This window comes from Eretmochelys imbricata, chromosome 7 (assembly GCF_965152235.1).
Source record: "Eretmochelys imbricata isolate rEreImb1 chromosome 7, rEreImb1.hap1, whole genome shotgun sequence".
NCBI lineage: Eukaryota > Metazoa > Chordata > Testudines > Cheloniidae > Eretmochelys > Eretmochelys imbricata.
Window position 1 is genome coordinate 108,187,964 of NC_135578.1, and position 26,456 is coordinate 108,214,419.

General features: G+C 43.2%; 1 pseudogene; it reads left to right on the plus strand.

Annotated features, from left to right (window-relative positions):
- Positions 1 to 11,708, plus strand: part of LOC144268213 (zona pellucida sperm-binding protein 3-like) — a 30,755-nt pseudogene extending 19,047 nt beyond the window's left edge.
- The last annotated feature ends 14,748 nt before the right edge of the window (positions 11,709 to 26,456 follow it).

Below are 26,456 nucleotides of genomic sequence, written 5' to 3' on the forward strand. Positions count from 1 at the left end.
AATGCTTAGGGAGTTCACTGGCATCCTAATGGGAAGGATGGGGTGTCCTTCTGATTCAGTGGACTATGAATCAGTTGAAGAAGAAGCTTAAAAGAGCCATGAGGAACGAGGTACCAGGGGGTCTGTGCCTTAGAGGAACCATCCAGTGGGTTGTGACCCAAAATCTGAAATAAAGCTATACATTATTAGGAATGGAGGGACTTTACTATAGCAGTCCTCAGAGTCTGGCAGACGCAGCAGCACTCTGAAGATGCAAAAGCCAGAAGCCCTCAGCTCCAGTTCCCAAAGTCACTAGTTCTTTAAAGAAACAAAACAAAACTTAGTCCATAGGGTGGGATCTTAGAACCAAACTGCTCTAGCCCCACTAGGCTGTTCTTACAACCTCTTCAATTAAAAGAATATCACTTTGACCTTATATATGTGAAATATGGAGCTCCTGTCCATCAGCATTAAACCTCAGGCACATGTTGACTTGTCCAAAAGGTTCCTAGCATCTAATTTGTTGTGGAGAGTTCTAGGCTGGTCTACCCTTAAAACCCTATAAAACCCTTATATTGTCATAGTTATGTCAGTAAGGGATGTGAAAAACCACACTCCTGAGCAACACAGCTATGCTAACAAAAACTCCAGTATCAACACAGCTATGCTGATGAAAGAGTGCTTCTGTCGGCATCACTAACATCATTCCTATGTCAGCATTTCTATATCAGCAGAAAATCGCCTTCTGTCAGTATACACTGTGTCACTACTCGGTGGCGATGCCAGCATAGTTATACCAACGTAGTCCTAGTCACTCACCTTCCATTAAAACAAGTGGAAGTCCCAAAGCAAAAGCCGTGCATAAGTCTTTGAGAGTTTACTAGCAAGTATTCAACTTAAATATTAACTCTAAACAGAGGAAACATTTGAAACTCTTTTGTTAATGAAAAATCAACAGAAATTGCTTCTTTCCCAATAAGTTATTCTGACATGTTATAACACGCTGTAGAGCTAGGAAAGCATCATTTAATGCACTGTCATTTGTACTATGTTTTGTAACAGGTTCTATCACAGGAACTGCTCAGGATTTTAAAGTCACTGAGCCTGATCCCTACAATGTGTTAGGCAACGCAACTCCTGATAAGTTATTGAAAACAAAAGCAATTTCTATTCGTCATATATTATTGTTAAACTATTTATAGATTTGGAATTGTTGCCACCATCTTGTTTTTGGCGTCTAGAGCAACTGTATGTTGTGATGCTTTGTGGAAGCTTCCGGAAACAACGCAACATGACAAATCATACTGTAGAGTGAGGCTGCAATGGAAAGCTGGAGCATGCGCGTTAACACATCACTTTTCCGGTTATGGGAATCTGAACAAAAATGAAACTACCTAAAAGTTAAGCTGCCAGAACATATTCAGAAAGTAGCAGATACAGAAGGTTGGGTGAAGAAGAAAAGGATACAAACCCACTGGAAAGTGCTATGGAAGTATCGGTCCTGGCTTGCCACACAGTAACTCCCCACATAGACAAATCTTAAAGGTCTGGAAAAGGATCATGAAGAAAACCCTGGGCAAAATCCTATGCCCACTAAAGTCAATGGCAAAACTCCTGTTGATTACAATGGAGTCAGGATTTCACCTCCTATGTTTTAAATATTTGTGCTCAATGGGTTAAATAAAAAATTAATGTATGATGGAAACAAAGGGACAGATTGTGTGTGTTTGCTTTTGGGGCAGGCAACAAGTTTGCACAGAAATCCTCTTCCCCTTCTACCTCCTGCCAATGCCAGAATTCTCTATGAGAAATTATTTATAATTTTCCAAGATATTAACATAATTACTCTCAACAGTGACCTTAATTCCAGTTTTGTATTGCTTCAGACTATATTGCGAGGCATAATACACCAGCCAGATACTAATAACTATTTACAAAAGTGGATACCACTGTTACACAATGTTCAACTTGTTTCCCTGACATACATCCCTTGTTTTTCAGACATTCGAAGTAGCTTCTCCATCATTTTTAAATGTGATTAATCCAAACTTTTAGCTCATGCTCCTCAGCAGAATCCATTTGCTTTGGACACAGCCTTTCTCTGGGACATATTTGTCCCTTTCTTCTGACCATTGCATTATTTAGGTCAAGTTCCAGATACTATTGCGCTTTCTGGTTTATTAAGTTGTTACTGCTGGCAGCCTTTCAAGAACTAGCTAAAGGAAGTAGTTACACAATGGAGATATAGATTTTCTTAACTTGATTATTTAATTTTAATGACTGCCAGAAAGAGTTATCCTTTGCACTCATTTTATACCAACCTCAAAGTTAAATCACCTATTGCCTTAGTCTCTACTTTCACAAACTTTAAAGTCAAAACAGATTTCCTGCTGTTTTCTCTGAAATATACAATGGAAATGTGACATGCAACATTAAAAGAAAGGAAATGTCAAGCGGCTATATTTCGATGGCTAGTTTATTTATTCGGTAGGAAGCTGATGGCTTCTCCTAATAATATTCAAAAGCAGTTGTAGCTTCTTGTTTCCTTACAGGCAATTTCTAATTTGTAGAGTAAGAATTGAGTTTACAGTAAAAAAGAAAGGTGCAGTTTTCACGGTAATTTTCAACCATAGAGAAAATTGTAGTGATCTTTCTGGAGGCTATACATAGTCCTCCTTTTATCAGCACACCATACGAATTACCCAGTGGCTCCATCCTAACCCTACACAATACCTGTGCATGATCACTCAGTTTGATACATTTTACTTTTCTGTTAGATTAAAAAAAAAACTAGCCAATCATAATTATTTATTCTTTTAAACTTGCCTGCACTGGTCCTCAACACATCCTCCTCCTGTCCAGGGCAGGATGAATGCCTCAGTGCAGCTGAGCTGTAGCTCACGAAATCTTATGCTCAAATAAATTGGTTAGTCTCTAAGGTGCCACAAGTACTCCTTTTCTTTTTGCGAATGCAGACTAACACGGCTGTTACTCTGAAACCACCACCTAAATGTAACTGACTTAGCCCAAATGCAGTCATGAAAGTCACACAAAGTTACCACTTGATTTTTGTCTCTTTGGCATAGCTGCTGTTTATTGATATCCATTCTTTTATAAGAGTTGTTGATATTTTCTCTTTTCCTGCCAACCCATAGCTATTATCATTCCTTCAGTGTTCAGTATCTCCTTCACCATGATTTGCTCTATTTTTGAGTTTTCTGCCCCACTGGGCCAGATCTTCATTTGTTTCCTTGAGAGATTTAGCCCTCCATGTGTTATTCACCATGTTGTCCTTCAGCCCATGGATTCTCCAGCTGTAGATCCAATGGCATCAGAAACACTGGCCTTTTTTATGGCTAGATCAGAGAAAAGTCCTGAAACTATGGGGGTCAGTCCCCAAGCCAGTTTGTATTGTTGTTGTTGCTGCAAAATGGGGTCAGGGTATGGCAAAGGTTGAGAATTGCATTAGTTCATACTTGTCTGGCCAGCCATTAGCTTCTATTCTATCTTCTCTCAATGTCCATTTTCTTTCCCATATAGTCTGTTATAGCTAGCAATGTATTAAAGCATCGGCAGTAGATCATTTGTGTTTCATTATGAGATGTGGTCTCCAAATTTTGCAGCAAAATCAATTCATTCAGATACTTTTGTTTTATTCACACACATTAAATGAAATCATGCACTATTTTTATTTAAGTTCAGTTTTGGAAAAATGAAACACTTGCATGCTCTTAGTCTAGCCAGCATTTCTGACTCAAAGACACCTTTGTATCTACTCTCTGAGAAACCACCCTGCAAGCTGTACATTTTAAACATTAGGGAAATCAAAGGGACTGCTCACAGAGTAAAGTACCATTCAATGTGAGTAAAGGTGGCAGAATCTGGCTCCTAGAGAGAATGTTTGTTTTGTTATTGCCCTTCTGATTCTAAGTGGTAGACACGGAGAATTATATAAATACAGAAAAGAAATGCCACCATTTTGGTATTCATATTTCAGAAATCTCTTTCTGCATTGCACAGAGTTTCTGTGACTAAAACTAAAATAACCCAATAGGAAAGAGGTTTATAATGTTACTAAGACAGAATTTCTATTGACTTCATGGCAAGTGTAATTTGTTTTTTTTTAAGTGAAGTACTATATATCCTTCTTATAAAACTTGGCTAGATTCTCAGCTAGTGTAAACCACTGTAGCTTTCCCAAAGCCAGTGAAGTTGTGCTGATTTACACTAGTGGAGAATACAGCTCCCTTTCTATAGAAGACAATAACTATGGTATGAATATACAGAAAAACAAAGAAGTAGTTCTAGACTCACACAATTTTATTGTAATAGAATTTAGCACCAGGGTAGATAATACATAAATTCCAACCTAAAGCATCATTTTGGAAGCATGCTTTGACTGGTTTTCATTAGTAAGTTATAGATTCGCAACTTTGCTCTGATTGGGCAATAAAATCAGGAATAAATTATAAAGGTATGAAACTCAGCCAGCCTCAGTTGATATGTGGTCTGAATAATTATTATAAATGAAGCAGTCATGGTAAGTAGTTAGTTTCTCTCTAAGACTTGATTCACTCATGTTGTACCAACTAAGTTCCTCTTTTTCACTTTCTTTTACATTTTACTTTTATTTATTTATTATTGCTTTGCAACATAAAGGAAAGTAAAGTACTATGTGTATTATCCAGTACTAAGATAGCTCATTTTTTTCTGTGTTCAATGACAATCAGGTTGAAGTTCCTGCAATGATTGTATTGAAAAGTTCCATGTTTTCTTATGCACGTTAGGCCCCAGTCCTACATCAGGATTCATTAGCATAGACCAGGGGTATCCAATGGGTGGAATCTGGACCTTGACTATACCTTGACTAAGAAATTTGGACCTTGACAAAAATAATTGATTACCCCTGGCATAGACCCCTGCATTTTACAGAACTGTTTCAATACTAGCTAGAAGGTAATGTGAAGTATAAGGGCTCAGTCTCTGGCTTCATCTAGTTACACCTGCTTGCATGCTCTGAAACATTTACTCAAGTGATTAACATTACACACTTCAATAGTATACAAGGGTCTAAATGTTTGCAGTATTAGGGTCATATGAGTATGCAGGAAAATGCATCTTCCAGCCTGTGGGGATTAAAAAAGTCATGCAGGGCAAAATGGGAGCAGCTGTCCATTATGTTTGCTAGAAAAAAGGATAGATTCAGTTAGAACCTTACCCATTACAATTAATGACATTTATTCTCCTAATTAACCACCAACCATTAAGATTTTAATTTACAACTGAATGTACACAGCATAAAATATTTGAAAAAGCCCTTCTGATATTAAGCAGCATCATGGACTAACTACAAATGATACTTCCCATCCAAATTAAAAAAGTTTAGCAATGTGTTTCCAAGAACCCTTCAGGAATTTCCCCACACACAGATCAAGATAGGTGGGACAAGTCCTCATTACTCCCCCTACTCCAAATTCTGCTCTGGCCACTGGAAAGGACTCTGCTTGCCTGCAGATTATTTACTACAAGCTGAGAGAAGGTCAATTAACTGACACAGCTGTGAATGGACATGGGGTATAAAGGGATTTGGAGCAACAGCCTTTGTGTATGGTGCAATTACTCAGATTAAATAGAATAGGTGAGAGTAGGAAGCAGATGTTTCTGCTTCTGATAATTAATACAGTACATTGCTCTGACTTCTGGAATTTGTCTAGGAGCATTTTAGCAGGGTTGGAGACCTTCAAACAGAGTTAATATTTACCCAGGACAGTTCTCTGTACTAGCACCTGCTCCATCCCTTCCCTGGGCTCTAGCTAGAGCTGTGTCCTTATGGCAACCTGTTACCTTACAATGCCAAGAGTCTCAGATGGCAATAACTGTGCACCAGGACCTCTTTGAAACAGGCCAGCTGACCAAAGCTACTGATCTGAGCCTTGGCCCAGCTGCTTGCCAGCACTCTGCCTTGAATACTGCAACCAACAGGGTTATCTTTCAGATGGGGCTGCATGAATGTGGCAGTGTGCTGCAGGTAAGGACTGGGTTTGCTCTCTCAAAATTAAACTGCAGGGTCAGTATCTAATGACTCCCCCTTAGCTCTGTCTAGTTGTGGATAACCAGAAAACTCTTCTAGCTTGTGTAATGCTGAAATCTCTAAATCAACAGAACCTGGAGGTATTATTGGTGTGCTGCCCTAGATTTGGCAGGGTTCTCAGCACAAGTGCAATCACAGGGCGAGCGGACCCATGCAAGCTGGAACAAGAAGCGCAGTACAGACAGTCTGGTGGTCTGTGCCCTTTGTTTACTCCTCCAGAAGGTGCTGGGATTCGGCTTCTCCATCCCGCCAGCTGCAAGAAGACAACAGCACTGTAGGGAGTCTAGTTGTTGTGCTACGGCGTTCTGAGTAGGGTGACCGTACATCCCATTTTGGCCGGAACAGTCCCTTTTTTAAGTCCTGTCCCGGACTGCCCGATTTCTTTTTTTCCCCCAAAAGTGGACATTTGTCCTTTTTGCTCCTGCCAACCTGATCCGTTGGCAAGTGCAAATGGGACAAATGCCCACTTTTGCCCCCCCCCAATAGAGTGCAGAGGAACATGGGGAGGGGGTTGGGTCGAGTGGTAATGCCAGCCTGCACAGGGAGGGAGGCCAGGGCTCAGGTGAGCAGCGATGCCAAACTTGTGCAGGGAGGGGGAGACGTGGCTTGGGTAAATGGCTCTGGCCAGCCCTGCGTGGGGAGGGGTAGGGCTCAGGTTAGCCCCACATGGTATCCTGTTTTCCCTTTGGGAAATATGGGCACCCTAGTTCTGAGAGTGCACTGCATTGTGCTGTGACTTCAGTGTGTGACGCTGGAGTTAGATAAACACTTTAATTGGTATTAGGGGTGGGATCCACAAAGGGACTTAGTGGTGTTGTGGCACCTTGAAAATCATGGGAACAACACTGCAATCCACAAAGCTGCGCTGGGTGTCTAGGCTCCCTGTACACTGCCCGGGGAGGGATAGGTGCCTTACAAGGTGATCCAAAGAAGCCAGCATGCTATTTGGGGAGGCTCTTAAGATAATCAATGGGAGATGTCCAACGACTATTCCACTGTGGATAAATCATTCGATGGTCATTGGGCCAGTGAGAGACTGGCTCAAACTCTGTAGTCTGGTGGTTATGGTGCCCATCTGGGAAGTGGGAGACTCCAGGTCCACTCCCCCTGCTCCAATCCCTCTTTCCTTATTTATCCACATTGGAACAGCTTCTGCAGGAGAGATGGGCACCCCACACCAGAATATCCCATAGCTCAGTGGGTAGAGCACTCTCCTGCAAGGCGGAAGACCCCTGGCCAAATACTTTCATGCCCTCAGGTGGATTGGGGTGAACTGCATGTGGGATTCCCAGCTGAGTGCTTCAACCACCCCATACCGGCTAGTCACCTAGAGGGAGGCTGCAGTTTACACGCTACAGGCAGAAATGTAGGTGCTGAGTTTTCAGGGTAAAGGTTCCCTCACAGTGGAGCCAAAACTGGGACTTGGGTACCTAAACCAGAGCCTTAGGTGCCCAAGTACCTCTGTGGATCCCACCCTCAGGCTGCATCATATCTTCCTTGTGGTTCTCAAACTAATTGAAATACTCTGTTACTTCTATAACATTCCTAAAGACTACAACTTTGTACAAACCAGCTGCTTAGAGAAAGGAATAGGGGTCTCATTTAGCTAATTCCTTCGAACTGGTGCCTGTCCTCATTAAAGAAGATTAGGTGTGAATTCATGTAAAGCTGCTGGGATGAAGTCCTCATCCACTTCACACGGCCAACCAAAATCCAGATCAGAGTTTACTAGGGACTTTCTCAAGTGTGTCATGCTTAAGAATGAGGAGGACTCCTATACCCGAGGTGGGGATCAACTAACTAACAAATTCACTTAAAACGAAATTGTACCACCCCATACTGGCTTAGGTACATCACTGAAAAGAAGTCTTGGTGGTGGTTGAATGAATATTCTCCCACTTGCAATCCAGAGTATTAAAGTAACTCTTCTCAGAACTGAAAACTGGAGTAACTAGTAAATGGGACCTTTAAAACTGCCATTAGTGAAAAATCACCCAAAGGAGCATTTACTGCATTGGTGGGTGTCTGGGCACCTTTCCTTTTCTTTTGGGTAAAAAGACAATCTCTGAGGGTGACCAGATTCCAAACAGTTGTGGGTCTACAATTTGGGGGGAAAGAACTAATCTGACTATCACTATTTCTAATACTTCCATAGAAAGCAGAATAAACTACTGAATGCAGTTTATAATCTCCTCAGGGAGCTGCAGATTTCCATGGCATATGGTGACAAATGTTTCTGCAGGAGTTAGCCTGCCATGGAGCTAACACTAATGGCCCAAACATAACCTGAGTGCTAGATGCCTTGCTTATTTGATAGTCTTTAAAGGAAGGATTAATTATACCAGATTCTCTCCCTTCAATATGTGAATCTTTCCAGATGACACCAGACTCCTTGGTTTACAGCACAAACCTTTATTACAACCCATCTGCTGAAAACAACTCTATTATCTTAAGAACAAATCCAGCTGTGATTCCTATTGAGTGTTGTTATCCAAGGTGAGTCAGGCATTTTAATCTCATCTTTCACATTTACTTGCCAGTCTGGGTTCTACTTTAGCAACTGGGGGTGGGGGGGTGCAAGAGGGGATCCAGAAGTGGGCATTGCAACACTGAGTGTCTAACTTTTAGGTACCTAGAAAGTCAAAGGAACAACATTTCAATCAACAGCCCGAGTCAGGGAGCCTAGGATACAATGACTGGGGAGATAGAGGTACCTTAGACTCCAACCCACAAAAGCCAGCACAACAGGAGAGGAGCCACTTAAGGTAGCCAGTGGGAGATGCTGATGAGAGGGCTGTTTGCTAAACCCTGCCCCCATCTCAAAGATAGGTACTTAAGGGCTTGCACTCGGGCAGCTGGGCTGCTGTAGCGTGTGGTGAAGATGCTACTGATGCTGACAGGAGATGCTCTCCTGTCAGCATAGATAGCTACCACCTCTTGGGGAGCTGCAGTATGTCAATGGGAAAAGCCCTCTTGTCAACATAGTTCTGTCTGCACAGGAGGCTAGGGCAGTATAACTGTCGCTTGGGGGTGTGGTGTTTCCACACCCCTTCGTGACATAGTTATACCGACGTAGGTTGGTAGCATAGACCAAGCCTCATAAGTCTGGGCTGCAGGAAGGTGCCTATCTCTGCTAGTGTTCCACAAACAAGAACCTGCTGCCTGGAGTCAGACACCTTAAGCGTCTACAGTGTTCCTTGCAGGAACAAGTTCAACACCTGCCTTGCTTCACACACACCCTCCAGTGCTGGTGCTGCTATAGAGAGTCTCTATAGCCCAGTAGCTAGGGGTCCCATCCCTCTGCTCCAATTACTCTTTCATTACTTAACCAACTTCAACTGGAGAGATTGAGGGAGCCCCACATCAGACTATCCCATGACTCAGTGGTTAGAGTATTCACCTGGGATATGGGAGACCAGATTCAATTTCCCCCTCCCTGCCTGAGGTGGGGGATGATTTGAATAGAGATTCTCTTTTCTTCCGGTCAGGCAGAGAGCGGGAAACTGAACATGGGTTTCCCACATCCCAAGTGAGTGCTCTAACCATTGAGCTAATGGTTAAGGTTAGCATCACTGCCTGCTCCAATCGAATTTTGAATGGGACCTGATCCAGTAGGTGGCCTCTGGGCTCATCTACTGGATTTACCCCTGCATGCAACTTAGGTGGCTGCATCCCTATCTTCCCCCTGTTTGTGAATTGCTCTGTAGGTTAAGCGGGAGATAGGTGTCTAGATGCCTGTAGGGAGGCAGAAATGTACACGCCCCAGAATTTCCTATGGAATTTTCACAGAAGTAAGTTTAGCGTCTACAGGGTTAGGTGACAGCCAGGCAGGAGTCAGATCCCAATGGTGGTACACATGGGGGACTAAGGTGCCTATTCTGGAGTCCAGGCACATAAGTTGCTTTGTGGATCCCACTCTGCATTTCTATCTTTCAGGAGAAACAATTTGAGCAGAAAGCAATCAAGCCAACATGGGTTCCCTTCAGGTCTATGCTATCTGCAGAAGAGAGGCTGGGTTTTTTCTTGTATCTGATGAAAGGCAGGTGGTATGAAAAATTTGGGGACTTCCTTGGCAGTAGCCAAAATCATAGCAGCATAAGGCAGATGACATGCAAAAAAGACCCCTTACTAGGTCTCTTGAAGGCAGAGGAGTCTAGTATGTTGATGTGTAGGCGTGTGTGCACATACACTTGGGTTACCAGTTCAAGTTACTTTCTATGCAGGGGAGTTGTGAAAGCTTCCTGAGGGAGTAGCTCAGCAGGGACCAGCACTTATCCTGTAGCATGCACTGCTTCTTGCACCTACTATATCTGGCTAGAAAGCATGGGCTTTCTTCTGGAAAGAGAAGATGCTGCATCTTACAATGAGCGCTGTAGTAAACACCCCCCACTCTCCTCCTCCAACACAATAATAGCGGGAAACACTCTCCCTTGATTCACCTTTGTTAATGCTAAGTGCACAGATTGTCAGGCTTTTACAGATGACTGGGCAGCTGAAAGGACCTCCAGTGGATTCCACCGGGGGGGTATGATTCACCTTCAAGCCGATGTCAGTACTGGAAGTCATGTTGTGCTGAGGCGCTTTACAGACCATTGTGTAGCTACGCTAATTCCACAGCGGGACTCCACTCTCCAATATGTGATCCACTTCAATGGGTAGGATCTCGGCGGGAGGGGCTTTCATGGCCTGACATATCTTGTAAAGAGCTAGTGAGTAGAGGATTGCTCTAACCAGGGTCTTTTTGACCTACCTATCTAGTAGATGGGAGATCAGATGACATCCTCAGCTTTCCTATCCCCATGGCCTCAGCAAGATTCCCTTCAGTTCACAGTTGACATTTTCCGGTTTGCTGGAGATACTAGAAACTTGGTAAGAACTGTTTCCTTTACTCCAAACTAGAGGCCTAGGTCCCGCAACGTTGTAGTGTTCCCTTGTCCCACTCTGACAGTTCTGATCCCTCTATTCACAGTTGCACCTAGATCTATATTACATGCCATATGGTCACTGCAGCTGACTAAGCTCCAGATTCTCTGAAGAAGGCTCCTTCAACAAAGCAACCAATACATGAGTAGACTTTTTGGGGGTGGACGAGGAGGGGAGAGGGAAATGGAAGAGCTGTTGAAAAACCAAGGTTTCTCCCTGTTAACGTTGCCATCTCTCCCACTGCAGTTGGTCACCTGTGGAAGGCACCAGGAATATCTGTAGCTGCTGTGAGACGGGGACTGTGGGTCACTTGGAGGATAATCCAGAAGATGTATCCCTCTGCATAGACCCTGGAGGAGAGATGTGTCTTCTAGTCATGCTATGTATGTCGCATGCATCTAATCAAGAGACAGGGAGCATGTTTATCTTCAGAATCTGTAAAGCGTTGACTTGGTCTGACTAAGTGAATCATAAGGTCTCGCAAACATGTTCCGTGGGTGAGTGGACTAACTCGTAACAAGCTCCCTAATACTGTACCTCTTTCAGTGAAGCAGCACCTACTTTCAGGGAAGCTGAGGCTGATAGTATAGTTGGACCTCTTTCTGTCCTTGATGCAGATCAACACTCCAGGAATTTTCCAGAAAACAAAACCAGAGTGACAGATGGGATTACAGGGTATGAATTTGACTGTGTGACATGGCTGCCAAACTCATGACTCAAGTCCTAACACTGTGTTTTCTCTTAAAGTGTAGCAGAGAAGCCTCTGATGGTGCTGGGGTTGTCATTGCTTGTTGTAGCCATTGTTCTTGCCTTCCCTTTCCTGGGAATCTTTCATGTGTACAAGAAATACAGGAATTATTGGTCTCTTTCCTAGCCTGTACAATAAACAGGAAACTATATTTCAATCTCTGTGGTCAATCCAGATCTTCTAAAGGGGCAGAAGTATCCCTGTGTGATCTAATGGGCACTATGATTCAGTAGCTATCTCTTGGTTGAAGACTGTGGGTAAGAAACACCTAGACTGAAAGGAGGGATGGAAACTATCACCTTAATGATTAATTGGCACTAGCCTGGATCTCAAAGCCCAGCTCTTGCCTTCTTTGGGTAGAAAAATTCAAACAGTGTCTAGTGAATAAGTCCTTTCACCAGAACAGCTTAGCCCTACAAAGCTGTTCTCCTGGACAGTATTTCCTTTCGTATAAGAGTCCCTAATGCCCAAGAGTAGGTCTGAATGGTGTCTGTGTACATAGGAATAGAGCTGGTTGCAACACTTACAATTCAATATGTCAAAATGGGCTGGTTTGTCTAAAAGTTGGTGGGGGGAGCGTGAGAGTCTGAGCCTGGTAATTAGCACACTGGCCTAGGATGTGGGAGACCCAAGTTCAAGTCCCTGCTCTTCCAGACTCAGGGTGATCTGGTATCTATTGGATGCCAGCAGAAAGCCAAGCACTCAGTTGATGTGTCTAACAGAAATCAGAGGATGGTCCTCTCCAAGGATTCCTGAGATCAGAGTATATAAAACCAAGGCCACCCTGTGGAACCCCAGAGTTGACTGAACCCAATAAGCTGCTGCAGAATCCAAAGTGCACCAGTCTCAGAACAGCTGTGCAGAAAGGATTCTTCCCCCATCCCAGAGTTAAAAGGATAAATGCTGAGATCTCAGTTGAAAGATTGTATTTCCCCTTCTATTCTTTAATATAAGTAACTGTAGGTTATCTTGCTAAGTCTATGCTCTCTAGTAACCATATTCTAGATTTTAACTCCTTATTAAGTCCAAGCAAATTGACCTAAGTGATTTGAACCATAACTTAAGCAACTGCTTTGGATATTCTAAAAACTTGTCCCTTTTTGACCAATCTAGTCAAACAGCAGGGACCGAACCCTCAAAAGTGCCTTTAAAAACCACACTTTGGCTTCCTTTGCTTTTACTTTTGCCAGTACATCCTTCCTCCCCAGAAAAATTCTGCAAGGGTGATAAATGTGTCAGGTATTTCATCAATTCTTTAACAAGAAATCTTGGTGATTGGCATTGTTCTGTGGGGTAACTGCTGAGCCTCAAACTTAGTTATAGACAAGTGCTCATACTGGTTTGTTCTAGCACCCAGAATCTTGGTTGCGTTAATTTTTAATTTTCCATTTAAAAACCCAACCAATGGCATTTGCTATTTCTTTTTTTCCCCCCCTCTCCTTTTCTCTAGCCCCTCTTCAAGGGCAGAATGGAAAAGGGAAGGGGAAACTAATTTTTTTGTGTAATAAATGAAAAAAACCCACTTTTTTAAAACCTGGAGAACAAAAAATATTCAAAATTTTGTGAAAAATCTTTTCAATATTTTGAGCAGCTTTAATAAAAACCCTACTAATCTAAGGTTTCAGAGTAGCAGCCGTGTTAGTCTGTATTTGCAAAAAGAAAAGGAGCACTAGTGGCACCTTAGAGACTAACCAATTTATTTGAGCATGAGCTTTTGTGAGCTACAGCTCACTTCATCTAAGGATGTCTACACTTTAATCAGAGGTGTGATTGCAGCTCATGTAGGCAAACCTTCATAGCTGTGAAGGCATGGTAGCACAGATCCCGGCACAGGCAATCCATGTGAGTACATACCCAGAGTCCAGGATGGACTTATACAACCCATGTTGGAGCTCATGCCACAAGATAGATTAAAGCTAGCATGGGTAAGCCTACCTAAACTGCAATCATATCACCAATTGCAGTGTAGACATAACATAAGTGAGCCTGATCTAAATAGCCTTTTAAAGCACAAAATATCCCACAGATGTATCATCATCAGAGCAAGATATTCCTCTATAATGTGCTACATTAAGCTCCACAAAAAACAGATTCACAAGTGTGAATGTCCATTGAGGTGTGGCTGTAAAGGCCCTGAAAAGAACTCCATGAACAGATAGCTCAGTGGTTTGAGCATGGGCCTGCTAAACCCAGGGTTGTGAGTTCAATCCTTGAGGGGGCCATTTAGGGATTGGCCCTGCTTTGAGCAGGGGGTTAGACTAGATGATCTCCTGAGGTCCCTTCCAACCCTGATATTCTATGATTCTATGTGGCTGCTAAAATAAAGATCAACGTTGCTACACAGAGCACTCTGCATTGTGGTCTGTGCTTATGAAAAGCTCAGAGCTAGACTAGAAGCATATTGCAGGGGAGGACTGGGGAGTACCTGTCCATGTTATGCCTGGGTGAAGCTTCTCATTTTTGTGAACAGTAAGGGTGGAGCTTTCAAAAGTGTCTGATTTAGGAGCACAAGTCCTATTGAAAGTGCTTTTGAAAATCCTACCCTCAATCCATCCAAAAGCTTTTAAAGAAAACCTAACAAAGCCTTGATTTTTTTTTCTCCCATCTTTTCATCATAGTGTTTGAGCTGGAGGACTTTTAAAATTAGGTACATAAAACCCATTTCTCATAGATCACTGTAGTAAATGATGTTGAAGGCAGTTGCAGGAAATGTACTTAGTCTCCTGAAGTATTTGTCTTAAGACTTTCCTTTCTTTTTCTCTTCTGGGGGGCAAAAAAAAAAACCCAGATAAAATGAAGCTGACTTATGTTTATAAATACAGGGAGTTGTATATAATGTGGTGGAAAACCTAAAAGCTATCAGCTGTATTTATCATCTCATTGCAGTTCTTCAAGACTTCGCTGAAGCACGGAAAATTATTGCCTTAAGGCAAAACTAGATCTGTGCAGCAATGACAAATGATTTAGGGACCCATGACTCTCCTGAATCAAGTTTTCTCAAAGATTAAAAAGACAAACAAAAAACCAAACACTTAGCAAAGACAGTGCTGCTCCACAAGGAAAAACACTTCTCTCCCAGACTGGTAGAACGCAGTCTTGGTGAGGGCAAATGATCCTTCTGAACAACTGTCTTTTCTGCAGCTATGAAGATACTTATGTTGCCCTTATAATAAAAAGGATTCATTATTATTTCCAATGAAAGTGCTGAGCACTAATTAATTATGTTGAGATGAAAGTATTTGCTGTATTTGGAAAAAAATCTTCTGTGCAATGTTTAAAAGATCATTTGAAAAAGGAAGCAAATCAGTTTGTATAATCAGTTTTGGACATTGTTTTGTAGCTAAAATCATTAATTAAAGCACAAATCACAGAAATTAGAAAAAGGGTTCTTGACTTACAAAGGATAGAGTATTTTAGAGCTTTGAGCAAATTTATTTTGCAGTTTAATTTATGCATTGATTTTTCTTCCAAATGTTATGAATACTTCCCTTATGTCTGCTTTTGCCTTCCTTTGTCTCTGTCTGTGTCTCTTCATAGACCATTCCTGGGGCCAACTGATAACAGTAATGACTTTATAAAGGCCAGTAGCCCTGGCTACATTTCTTGCATTTATCATCATCATCATTCAGGCCCTGAAGTTACTTAAAAAAAAATCCTAATCCCATCTCCTGCAAACAGTCTTCCCAGATCCCAATGTAAAACTAATGGAGCACAAAATAGCACTTTTTAAACACCATTCCAATGTTAAGTTTTGGCTGAATGACATGAGGCTGAGACAATGCATTAAAACAGCAAGCATCCAAAAAGTTTAATTGTTAAGGTTTAGGGAAAGTGTACAAGATTTCACATTTTAATTTAGTAGCACAGATTTTCATTATTGACATTAATGGAACTTCAGCAATTTAAACTGCTTGAGGATCTGGCCAAGGAACACCAAGAAGCCTTTATTATGAAGGGGAAACATTGGGCTTGATGCTCTTTTTGGAAAACACATATGCATATACTTAACTTTAAGCATGTGCTTAAAACTCAGTGAAGTCAAAGAGGACTTGCATTGGAATGTTTTCCTTGAATTGGAGCCTAAATCAGGAGTAACTCGAGTCCAACAGTTACACCACTGTAAAACTAGTGTAAGTGAGAGAAGAAGCAAGTCCAGTATTCATAAGACAGTCTTTCACAGAGGTCACGGATTTCATAAATTTCCAAGACTTCTGCAGGGGCTGGTGTGGCTGACCCCAGGGTCGCCCAAGCAGTTGAGGTGGCCTTGGGGCCAAGTGCACTGGCTGCTGCTCAGGAGGCCCTAGGCAGCTGGCCCCAGGTGCTGCCCCAGAGCAGCAGTCTGGGAGCAGCAACAGTGCCCTGGGCCACGGCCCCTCACCTGGAGCAGCAACAGCAGTGGTAGTAGGGTGGAAACCTGGTCTGCCACTCCCTGCCTGGAGCAGCTTTGTGGGTGGGGGGCAGTCTCCAGGCTGCTACCCCCCATCCTCCAACAGCAGGGCCCTGGGCTGCCCCTATCCCCCAGCAGCAGTGGTGATGGTGGTGGGGCCCCAGGCTGCCAACCCCAGGAATGGCAGTGGTGGTTCCCCAGGACCATCCCCCTCCCCAGCGGCAGTGGGGCCCTGGGCCACTCAGCAGCAGCATCCCACAGAACAGCAGCATACATAGGCGCTCCCCCACACACTCCCAACACCGAAGATTGTTAGGGGTATTTTTAATAAGTCATGGACAGCTCACAGGCTGTGACTTTTTCGTTATTGCCAGTGTCCTGTCCATGCTTTTTACTTAAAATACCCATGACTAAATCATAGCCTTATTCATAAATGTCTGTAGAAGGAACAGAAAGCTGATTACATCATGTGAATCCAAAGGGTACGAGAGAGAGTTGCATGCCCAAAATCTCACTTATGATCTCAAGCAATAATGTGCCTTCTACAGTTAAACGACTCTCTGAATCAAGGCAGGATAGCATTCCATAAAATGCTGATGAACTTAAGGCTGCTTGATTGCAAGTGACTAGCAGCAGAAGGCATAATGCATGCTAATGAATAGATCATTGCTTTTTTAAAAAAGCTACTGTATACGTATAAGTACCTATTCTGAAGCCCACTGGTGATGTGGAAGCTAATTATTTTATGTGAAAGAAGATTGACATTTATTTTATATTTGGATTTGATTATGTTATTTACTGTCCACAGTAAAACAGAAGTCTAAAAAGACACAACGAGGGAAAGCCTAGAAGACTAGATTAAAATTTATTTAATCACAGACAAATTAGTGTGGTCAGATTATATGCTTATCACATATACAATGTGGGAGCAAAGTTCACAAAGATGGCCAGAGCTGTCAGTGTGGGGTATTATGGGACAGCTCCTGAAGGCCCATGACAGTTGGTAGAGGTAACACAGTGTCTACACTATCACTGCATTAACGTAACTACCTTGACTTTATGCCTCACATGGAGGTGATGTTATTAAATGGGCGTAGTGGGCAGCAATGAAATTTAAGTATAGTAGACACATACACAGCTAGGTCGACATAAGCTGCCTTTCTTCGACCTAATTGTTGAGACAGGGTAAGGCCAGATGGCTACAGGAGAGTGTTTGAAGGCAGATATTAGTCCCAGATTAAGCAGGTCCATTTTCCCAGGGTCAGGTAACAGGGACAGTTCCAGAACAAGAAGGAACTTGCTGGAAAAAAATGCAGGCAGGCAGGCAGGCTAATAAGGACACCTGGAGCCAACTAAGAAGCTGCTAGAATCAGTTAAGGCAGACTAATCAGGGCACCTGAGTTTAAAAAGGACCTCACTTCAGTTTGTGACATGCATGTGAGGAGCTGGGAGCAAGAGGCACTAGGAGCTGAGAGTGAGAAGGCGTACTGCTGGAGGACTGAGGTGTACAAGCATTATCAGACACCAGGAGGAAGATCCTGTGGTGAGGATAAAGAAGGTGTTGGGAGGAGGCCATGGGGAAGTAGCCCAGGGAGGTGTAGCTGTTGCACAGCTGTTTCAGGAGGCACTCTAGACAGCTGCAGTCCACAGGGCCCTGGGCTGGAATTCAGAATAGAGGGCAGGCCTGGGTTCCCCCCAAACCTCCCAACTCCTGATCAGACACAGGAGGAGTTGACCTGGACTGTGGGTTCCACCAGAGGGAAAGGTCTCTGGGCTGTTCCCCGACCCACATGGTGGATCAGCAGAGACTGCCTGGATTGTTCTCCTTCCTTTTTCCCATGCTGGCCAGTGATGAGGTTAGCTGAGTGAACGGCAGGTTGAGCCACTAGCAAAAGTGACCAAACTGAGGGCTGCCCTGAATCTCTGAGGCAAGCAAATCCGCCAATAAGCGCAGGACCCACCAAGGCAGAGGACGAACTTTGTCACGCTGTGTAGTGTAGACCAGGCCTTAGACAAGTTAGATGTCTTCAAGCTGGCAGGGCCTCACAAAATACAGCCTAGACTATTTAAGTAACTGGCTGAAAAAATCTCAGAGCCATTGAGAGAACTCATGGAGGAAGGGAGAGATCCAAGACTACTGGAAAAGGGCAAATATAGTACTTATCTATAAAAGGAGGAATAAGGACAACCAGGGCATTATAGACCAGTCTGTTTAACTTCAGTACCCAGAAAGATAATGGAGCAAATAAAATCAATGTATAAGTTCCTAGAAGATAAAAAGCCTATAAGTAACAGTGAACATGGCAAAGAGTCCTGTGGCACCTTATAGACTAACAGACATATTGGAGCATGAGCTTTCGTGGGTGAATATCCACTTCATCGGATGCATGTAATGGAAATTTCCAGAGGCAGGTATAAATATGCAAGCAAGAATCAGGCTAGGGATAAGAGGTTAGTTCAATCAGGGAGGATGAGGCCCTCTTCTAGCAGTAGAGGTGTGACCACCAAGGGAGGAGAAACGGCTTTTGTAGTTGGCTAACCATTCACAGGCTTTGTTTAATCCTGAGCTGATAGTGTCAAATTTGCAAATGAACTGAAGCTCAGCAGTTTCTCTTTGAAGTCTGGTCCTGAAGTTTTTGGATTTGTCAAGTGAACATGGATTTGTCAAGAACTAATCATGTCAAATCAACCTAATAGTCTTCTTTGAAAGGATAACAAGCCTTGTGGAGGAGGGAAGCAATAGATTTGAAATATCTCCGCCTTAGAATCAAAAGCCTGAGAAATCACCTCTCCTTCCATAATGAGGACTACCTCATGTGGCAGCTGTGCTCCACTACAAAATCATGCTGTCCACAAACAAGGAAAAATGCATATCCACAGGAGTTAGGCCAAGATTATGAAACTCACTGCCAGATTCACCTCATTCAGAACTAAATGCAAAACACACCTCTTCAATTCAGTCTTTCCCCCCCAAAAAAAGCTCTGTCACACCAGCTGAAGATCTTTATGAGACAGATCTTCAGCTGCCATCAGTCAACATAGCGCCATTAAGTTCAATGGAGCGACACCAATTTCCACCAACTGAGAAACTGGCACTTTTTTTTTTAAATCCTAACAATAAACTTTACATTTTCTCTTGCCAGCAGAGCTGAACAGGAGATTTTTGTGTTCACTTCCTGTGCCAGAAGCTCAGATACCTTATCAAAGCCTAGACAGAGGCTCGGTGGCTTTTAATACATCTAAGTGCCTCATCAGAAATGGAAATTGCCCACAAAAACCTTTATAGAAAAATATTACATTTAAATAGCCATGTTCTTAGAACTCTCTCCCACTTCCAAGGGATGCAGACTGAGTCAAGCACATCTATGTAGTCAGAGTTTAAATCTATCATGCACAATATATTGGATAGCCAGGTGTGCACACAGCCACCTAGGGTTTTGTTTTTAAACATTTTGAAAACCTAACCCACAATTGTCATACTGAGACTAAATCTCTGAACCTAATTACAGGAAACGCAGCTCAGGATTTTAAAACATTCAGATTAACCTATTTTTCTAGGACTATGCCTATAGGATTTTAAATAGCATCATATTGTATGAAGATGATTTCTGCATCTAGAAAGGCCATAAAAAAGAGATTCTTGTGGGTGTATGCCAGAGCCATCCCTTGGATAGGGTGAATTGGGGAGACCAATCCAGGCCCCATGCGGCCGGTTCTGGAAGACATAGGCACAGGAACTAGGGGTGTTGGGAGTGCTGCAGCACCCCCGAGCTCCCAGCTGCCACCCCAAGCATCCAGGGTCCTGGCTGCTGCCTCACGCATCCAGGGCTCTGCCCAGTCGCTGATGCAGAGCAGGCCCCCCAAGCTGGCAGGGATTGATTTGTCCCAAGCCCCACGCTCCCCTAGGGATGACCCTAGTGTGTGCATACATGCATATGAGAACTCATGAAGAAACATGCAGATCAGTAGCATAGTCTAGGACAGCGGTTCTCACCTCTTTTCTTTCTGAGTCGCCCCCCCAACATGCCCCATGAAGCTACATTGCTCACATTTCAGCTTCAGCCTTGGGTGGCAGGGCTTGGGCTTCAGCTTTCTGCTGTAGGCCCCGGTGAGTCTGACACCAGCCCTGCTCTCTGGTTTATTTTGGGGGACCCCCCTGAAACTTGCTTGTGGCTCACAGGGGCCCAGGACCCCTGGCTGAGGTCTATGATTGTCTCCATTGCCCCATTAAAATTTCCTCCCAGCACAACCCCCTGGACCAAGAACTATACAAAGGAAACACCCAAGGGGGGGGGAGGTCAGCAAGTTCCATCAACACCCCCTCCCCTGCCATGTGGTCTTGGGGAAATAAGCTGTAGGGAGGAGCCAGTCAGTGACTTCTGCAGAAGAAGTTCAAGTAGGAACCAATTTTGACTAGATATTCTCTCACCTGTGCTGACTGGCTGTTTTCTCCAAGCCCCTTCCTCACTGTCTCTTCACCTCAGCCTCACCCCATACCTGACTCAGTCTCCTCTCCCTTGCCCTGTCTCTCTCACCTCCCTCTTTCCAGTGACCCTCCTTGTTAGGGGGCTTATTCCTTCACCCACTTACTTCCCTGGTCCTTCTTGCATGAACAGAGAGCAACAATACCCAAAGTCCAAAGGTGCAAACAATTTGATGTTTATTGGGGTGAACTTCCAGCAAGCATGATTCCAGTTTCCTTCCTTAGTGTCCCCCTTCCCAGCTCTGACACCACAGAGCCTTACTTGTGTCCCTGTTCCCATTCCTCCCCTTAGCAAAACATGATTCCAATTTCCCCACCTCCGTTCCCTCCCCCCACACACACTTCCTGATTAATTGCAGACTATATAGTGAAACTTGAGTTCTGCTTAGCTATACCTTAACCAATCATTTTACTGAAATTTAACTAACCAATCCTAACATATTGTAACATGATTTAACCAATTATATCCCACCACCTTAATTAGTTTACACCCAGTAAAAATTATACAGTAGACAGAAACGATCACAGAACCAGACTGAAACCGTGCAGACAAACAATAGCAAAGTGGGAACTATAATGACAAAACAATACAGAAGTGAGGATTTCACATCCCAGCTATGGATAAGTGAGTTCTTGCCAGACAGGATGCTAGCAAATTAAGTTTCCTTTTACATTTTCTAGGCACTTCCCTTTCTCTGGAGGTGATAGGAATACAATCCCATCCTGATAATGCCTAACAGCCCAATAGCACCTTATTTCAATGTGACCAGTCGCTTCCCAGCTTATGGCTGCCTCTACTGCTTAGCCAAAGATCTTAGCCTAAGAACAGGGCCTCAGACTGTCACAGTAAGAGAAGGCCCTTACACCGGCAGACCGTGATTTTGAGTCTCTCTTTTATACCTGTATTACTAGCTAAGTGACAAGAATACACCTAAATTAGAGTATAGGCCTTTACAGATAGGCCTGAATATCTATATCCTAACACTCCATCTTTTTTTTTTCGGTTCCTTTTGGGATCCTCCTGCCCAGGTATCCCTGGGAAAGCATAGGACGTATGGCGACATTTCCTGATAGGGCCAGGCATCAAGGTGGAAGGTGTTGATATTCCATTTGTCCCACTGACCCTTGTGAAGTATAGTGCCCTGCACCTTCTCTCGTATGGGCATACCACTCCTATTCCAATTAGTGTTCCAGACTTCCCATTATAGTGGGCCCAAGAAGGTTAAATCTGGGTTGTCGAGTACACTGTAAGGTGGGGAGGGCTTACTACATTACTTATAGGTTATCTCCATATGCAACGTAACACAAGTACAGTTAACAATACAAAATCCACAGCAACACTGAATCCTGACCACTGCAGTATGGTCCCACATCTGAGCCACCACCAAAACACCGATGAAGTGAGCTGTAGCTCACGAAAGCTTATGCTCAAATAAATTGGTTAGTCTCTAAGGTGCCACAAGTCCTCCTTTTCTTTTTGCGAATACAGACTAACACGGCTGCTACTCTGAAACCCACCAAAACACTGCCTCTCCTCCTTCGACAGGGTCACGAACTGTGCTTTTGTCCATATCGTAAGTCCATTGAATGTTCACAGAGAAATGGGATATTGTCCAAACCAGCTTAACCACTTGGTATGGAATCAGGCAGTATGCCCTGGTTTGATTATTCACAGCAATAAGATTCACAGATCCATTTGTGCACCAAAGTGTAGTTTGGTTATGGGCTCCTTTTGGAGCCCTAATAGGATTTTATTTAAGTACCATGTTTTGTTTGCATTTCTTTTACCCCTTCTCCAATTTACACTGCACACTTCCTGGGAAAATGCATATTCCTTCCATAGTTTAACCTCCATACCATTATATTAGCCATATTAATTTTACACAAGGTGTAACTGCCTCCCCTGTGCCCACAGAGTTTTTATGCACACCCACCAAAGCAACAATCTGATCCCCCAGAGCCATCCCAAGGCTCAGTGTTGCCATCATTCCTCCCCTTTTACTTTTCTTTTTCCTATGCACACACACAAATTTTCCTAAAATCCCTTACACTGCGATTACTGTTTTACACAACTGTACCTTGATTACACTCCCATCTTGTATAACTAGACACAACCAGGAGCTGCCAAGTTAAGTTCCAATAGAAACCCCTTACATTCCTTTAGTGATTTTGATTACCCAATAGTCAAATAATTTTGATCAGATTCTCTCTCTGCCTGCAGCAGTCCCTTATAGACCATTTCTTTGGGGAAAAGGGTACATTTTCCCCTCAGAATAGCTGTAAAGGCTACTGGGAACAGAAGCATAGTGGTGGTAGTAGCCACTCTACCTGACCCCCTTAGATAATTTAATTACCAAGCTTCCATCCAATGTGACTGCACAGAGTTGCACGTACAGTTACATTTATATAACTGGGTTTTATCATTAAACAAGAACTTCCTTCTGGTAACACCACAACTGTTACTCTTTTAACATCTTCACAACAGTTACCTTTTACCATTTCCACAACTCCCAACTGTTTACTTTCCTCCAAATCCTGTATTATCAATTTTTGCAAAAGCTATTTGTAACTTTTCACTCCTTTAAATCACTTACTCCTACATTTAGTTCTTTAAGGTAGTGCAATTTGTCTAACAACTTAGCCACCAAGTACAATTATTGCCACACAGCTGCCTTAACCTGTGCTGTCTTGACCTTGAGACTGTTAAAAGAGGCAGTAAAACATTTGTCTTCAAGGATGCCCATGGATCTTTTACTCAAAAAAAAATAATTCCAGTGGAATACAGCAGACCTCCCTCATACTTTGTCCAAAATACCAAAAACATTTCACATAAGTATCCAAAGTACCCTCCATTAAACCTTCAGAAAAAACAAAAGTGTGGAAAGGCAGGGGGAAGAGGTGGAAAGAAACCAATTAAGCCTGTCAAGTCAGTTTAAAGTATAGGCTACCAACAGCAAATTAAGTAAACCGAGAAAATGAAGAAGGAAAAGAAAAGGACATAGCTAGCTCTGAGCTAAGGGTAGGCTCCCTGGGTTGAAACAGTTGGGAACCCTTATCCCCAGGTTCTCATTCTGGCTCTGGGAGAAGAGTGGGGGTTGTTACCTGCTCCTGCAAACCCTGCCATTTTGTACTTTGAAATTTTTTTCCCCTCCTTTCTTTCTCTCCACTCCCCAGGACCAAGTCCCAGCTCCAGTTTCTAAAGGTAGTCTGTTAACTCTGCTTTTGACTTTAAACCCTGTTGTGCCAAATCATCTTTAGCCACCCCTAATTTACAACCCTTCAGCAGCCCTTGCTGAAGCAGCACCAAACTTGAAAGATTACTGGCAGCTTCCCATAATGCTGCCCTTACTTCAAACCTCCCACAAGCAGACTGAAGTGCCTCCTTTCCCTGGAGGGCATTCAGTCCCAATGGGCAGGAACCTTCTTCCACTGCCCATATACCAAAGGAGGGTGGGCTCCTCAGCTACCCCCATCCCTCTGGGTCCCCTAACACTGCCTCCATTTCCTTTTTAATCTCATCCCAGGTTGACCCCCGCATCTGGTATGGGCCCTGGTTCTTCCTTATCCATTTATTAAAAATCCTTTACCCTGGCTTGCCAGAACCCGCAACTACCATCACGAAAGTTCGCTATACCCCCTCCAAGCAGCTGCGCGGACTGTTGGGGAGAGGGACTTACAGGCTGCCACTCACCTATCCGATGCATCCGAGTCACAGCATCAAGATGTTGGGGGCTTATTCCTTCACCCACTTACTTCCCTGGTCCTGCTCGCATGAACAGAGAGCAACAGTACCTGAAATCCAAAAGGTGCAAACAATTCAATGTTTATTGGGGTGAACTTCCAGCAAGCATGATTCCAGTTTCCTTCCTAGCTCTGACACCACAGAGCCTTACCTGTGTCCCTGTTCCCTCCCTTAGCAAAACAGGATTCCAATTTCCCCACCCCCATTCCCTGTTCCCTTCCCCGCCACACACCCACTTCCTGATTGACTGCAGACTATATAGTGAAACTTAAGTTCTGCTTAGCTATACCTTAACCAATCATTTTACTGAAATTTAAAAAAAAAAAATCAATCCTAACATATTGTAACATGATTTAACCAATTATATCCCACCCAGCAAAATTAAATATACAGCAGACAAACAATTACAGAACCAGACAGAGACCATGCAAACAAACAATAGCAAAGTGGGAACAATAATGACAAAACAATACAGAAGTGAGGATTTCACATCCCAGCTATGGATAAGTGAGTTCTTGCCAGACAAGATGCTAGCAAACTTAAGTTTCCTTTTACATTTTCTAGGTACTTCCCTTTCTCTGGAGGTGATAGGAATACAATCCCATCCTGATAATGCCTAACAGCCCAATAGCACCTTATTTCAATGTGACTAGTTTGGAATGTGAGGATGTGACCGGTTGCTTCCCAGCTTATGGCTTCCTCTGCTGCTTAGCCAAAGATCTCAGCCTAAGAACAGGGCCTCAGACTGTCACAGTAAGAGAAGGCCCTTACACCGGCAGACCGTGATTTTGAGTCTCTCTTTTATACCTATATTACTAGCTAAGTGATAAGAATACACCTAATTAGAGTATAGGCCTTTACAGATAGGCCTGAATATCTATATCCTAACACTCCTGGCTTCCCTTTCCAGTTAGTTTATCCTCTCCTCACTAAGCCCCACCAAAAAAAGGCTTTTAAAAAACAAATGGCACTAATATGCTATTTTCCAGTTGTCACATTGTGTATTCTGCTTGTATGTTACATCCCTTCTCTCCTACCCTGCATCTGTCCTGTCTGTTTAGATGTTGAGGCCTGGGGTCTCCAGCAGAAAAATTAGGTTGGTTTAACTAAATCCACACGACTGAGCAGCGTTGTTAAGTCAACTTAAGTCCCCATGTAGACAGTGCTAGGCCAGTGGAAGAATTCTTCCATCAACCTCCCCACCACCTCTCAGGGGCATGGATTACCTATGCCGATGGGAGAACCCATCCTGTCAATGTAGATTGTGTCTACACTGAAGCGCTACTGTGGCATAGCTGTGCCACTGTAGCATTTTAACTGTAAACAATGCCTTAGTCTAAGCTCCTGTGAGTAAAGGCTTGTCACCAGGTGCCTGAGATGGACCACATTGAGAATGTAAGAGAACAACTCGGGGCAGACTGCGAGAATCAGGGCAGACAATCCCCCAAAATGGGTGGTTTATTCTAGAATTAGATTCACCAACACAGTAACAGAAGAGCTTCTGCAGTACCACCCTGGTTAACCAGAAGCCAAACACAGTCCCCTCTGGGCTTTCCAGCCTGTGGCTCTCATCCAGACAAACAGGTCTAATGAAGTGAGAGGCTACTGAAAACCCAATTCACTGTATGTGAGATTCTACTAACCCCAACAGATCAGACACTTTACTCCCAGGTCAATATGTATTTCACATAAATATCAGATTGTCAGCCAATACTTGGTAAACTAAAAATTTTTATTAATAAAAAAAAGAGTAAATGTATATGATTCCTTAACCATTCAAGTGATTGCAAAGTCCTTAGAGAGTATCAGGTTGTAGCAGTGATGGAATAGATTGCTAGCTTGCAAACGTCTCTCTCATAACTTCCAAAGATTGAAAGGTCCTCATTCCGTAGTTCAAAATACTCCTTTTAGTTGTAAATCCACAGTCCAGAGAATTGCAGCAGGAGTGAGGCAAAATGGAAAAGTCCCAAGTGTCTTTTATATCCTTTGCCACATGCATAGACAGTTACTGGCCCAATATGAAGTCAAGGGTTACATGAGCATGGAAAGTTAGTGGTAAAAGATGGAGACTTAGGTCACATGTCCTTGCATGGTTTGCTAGAT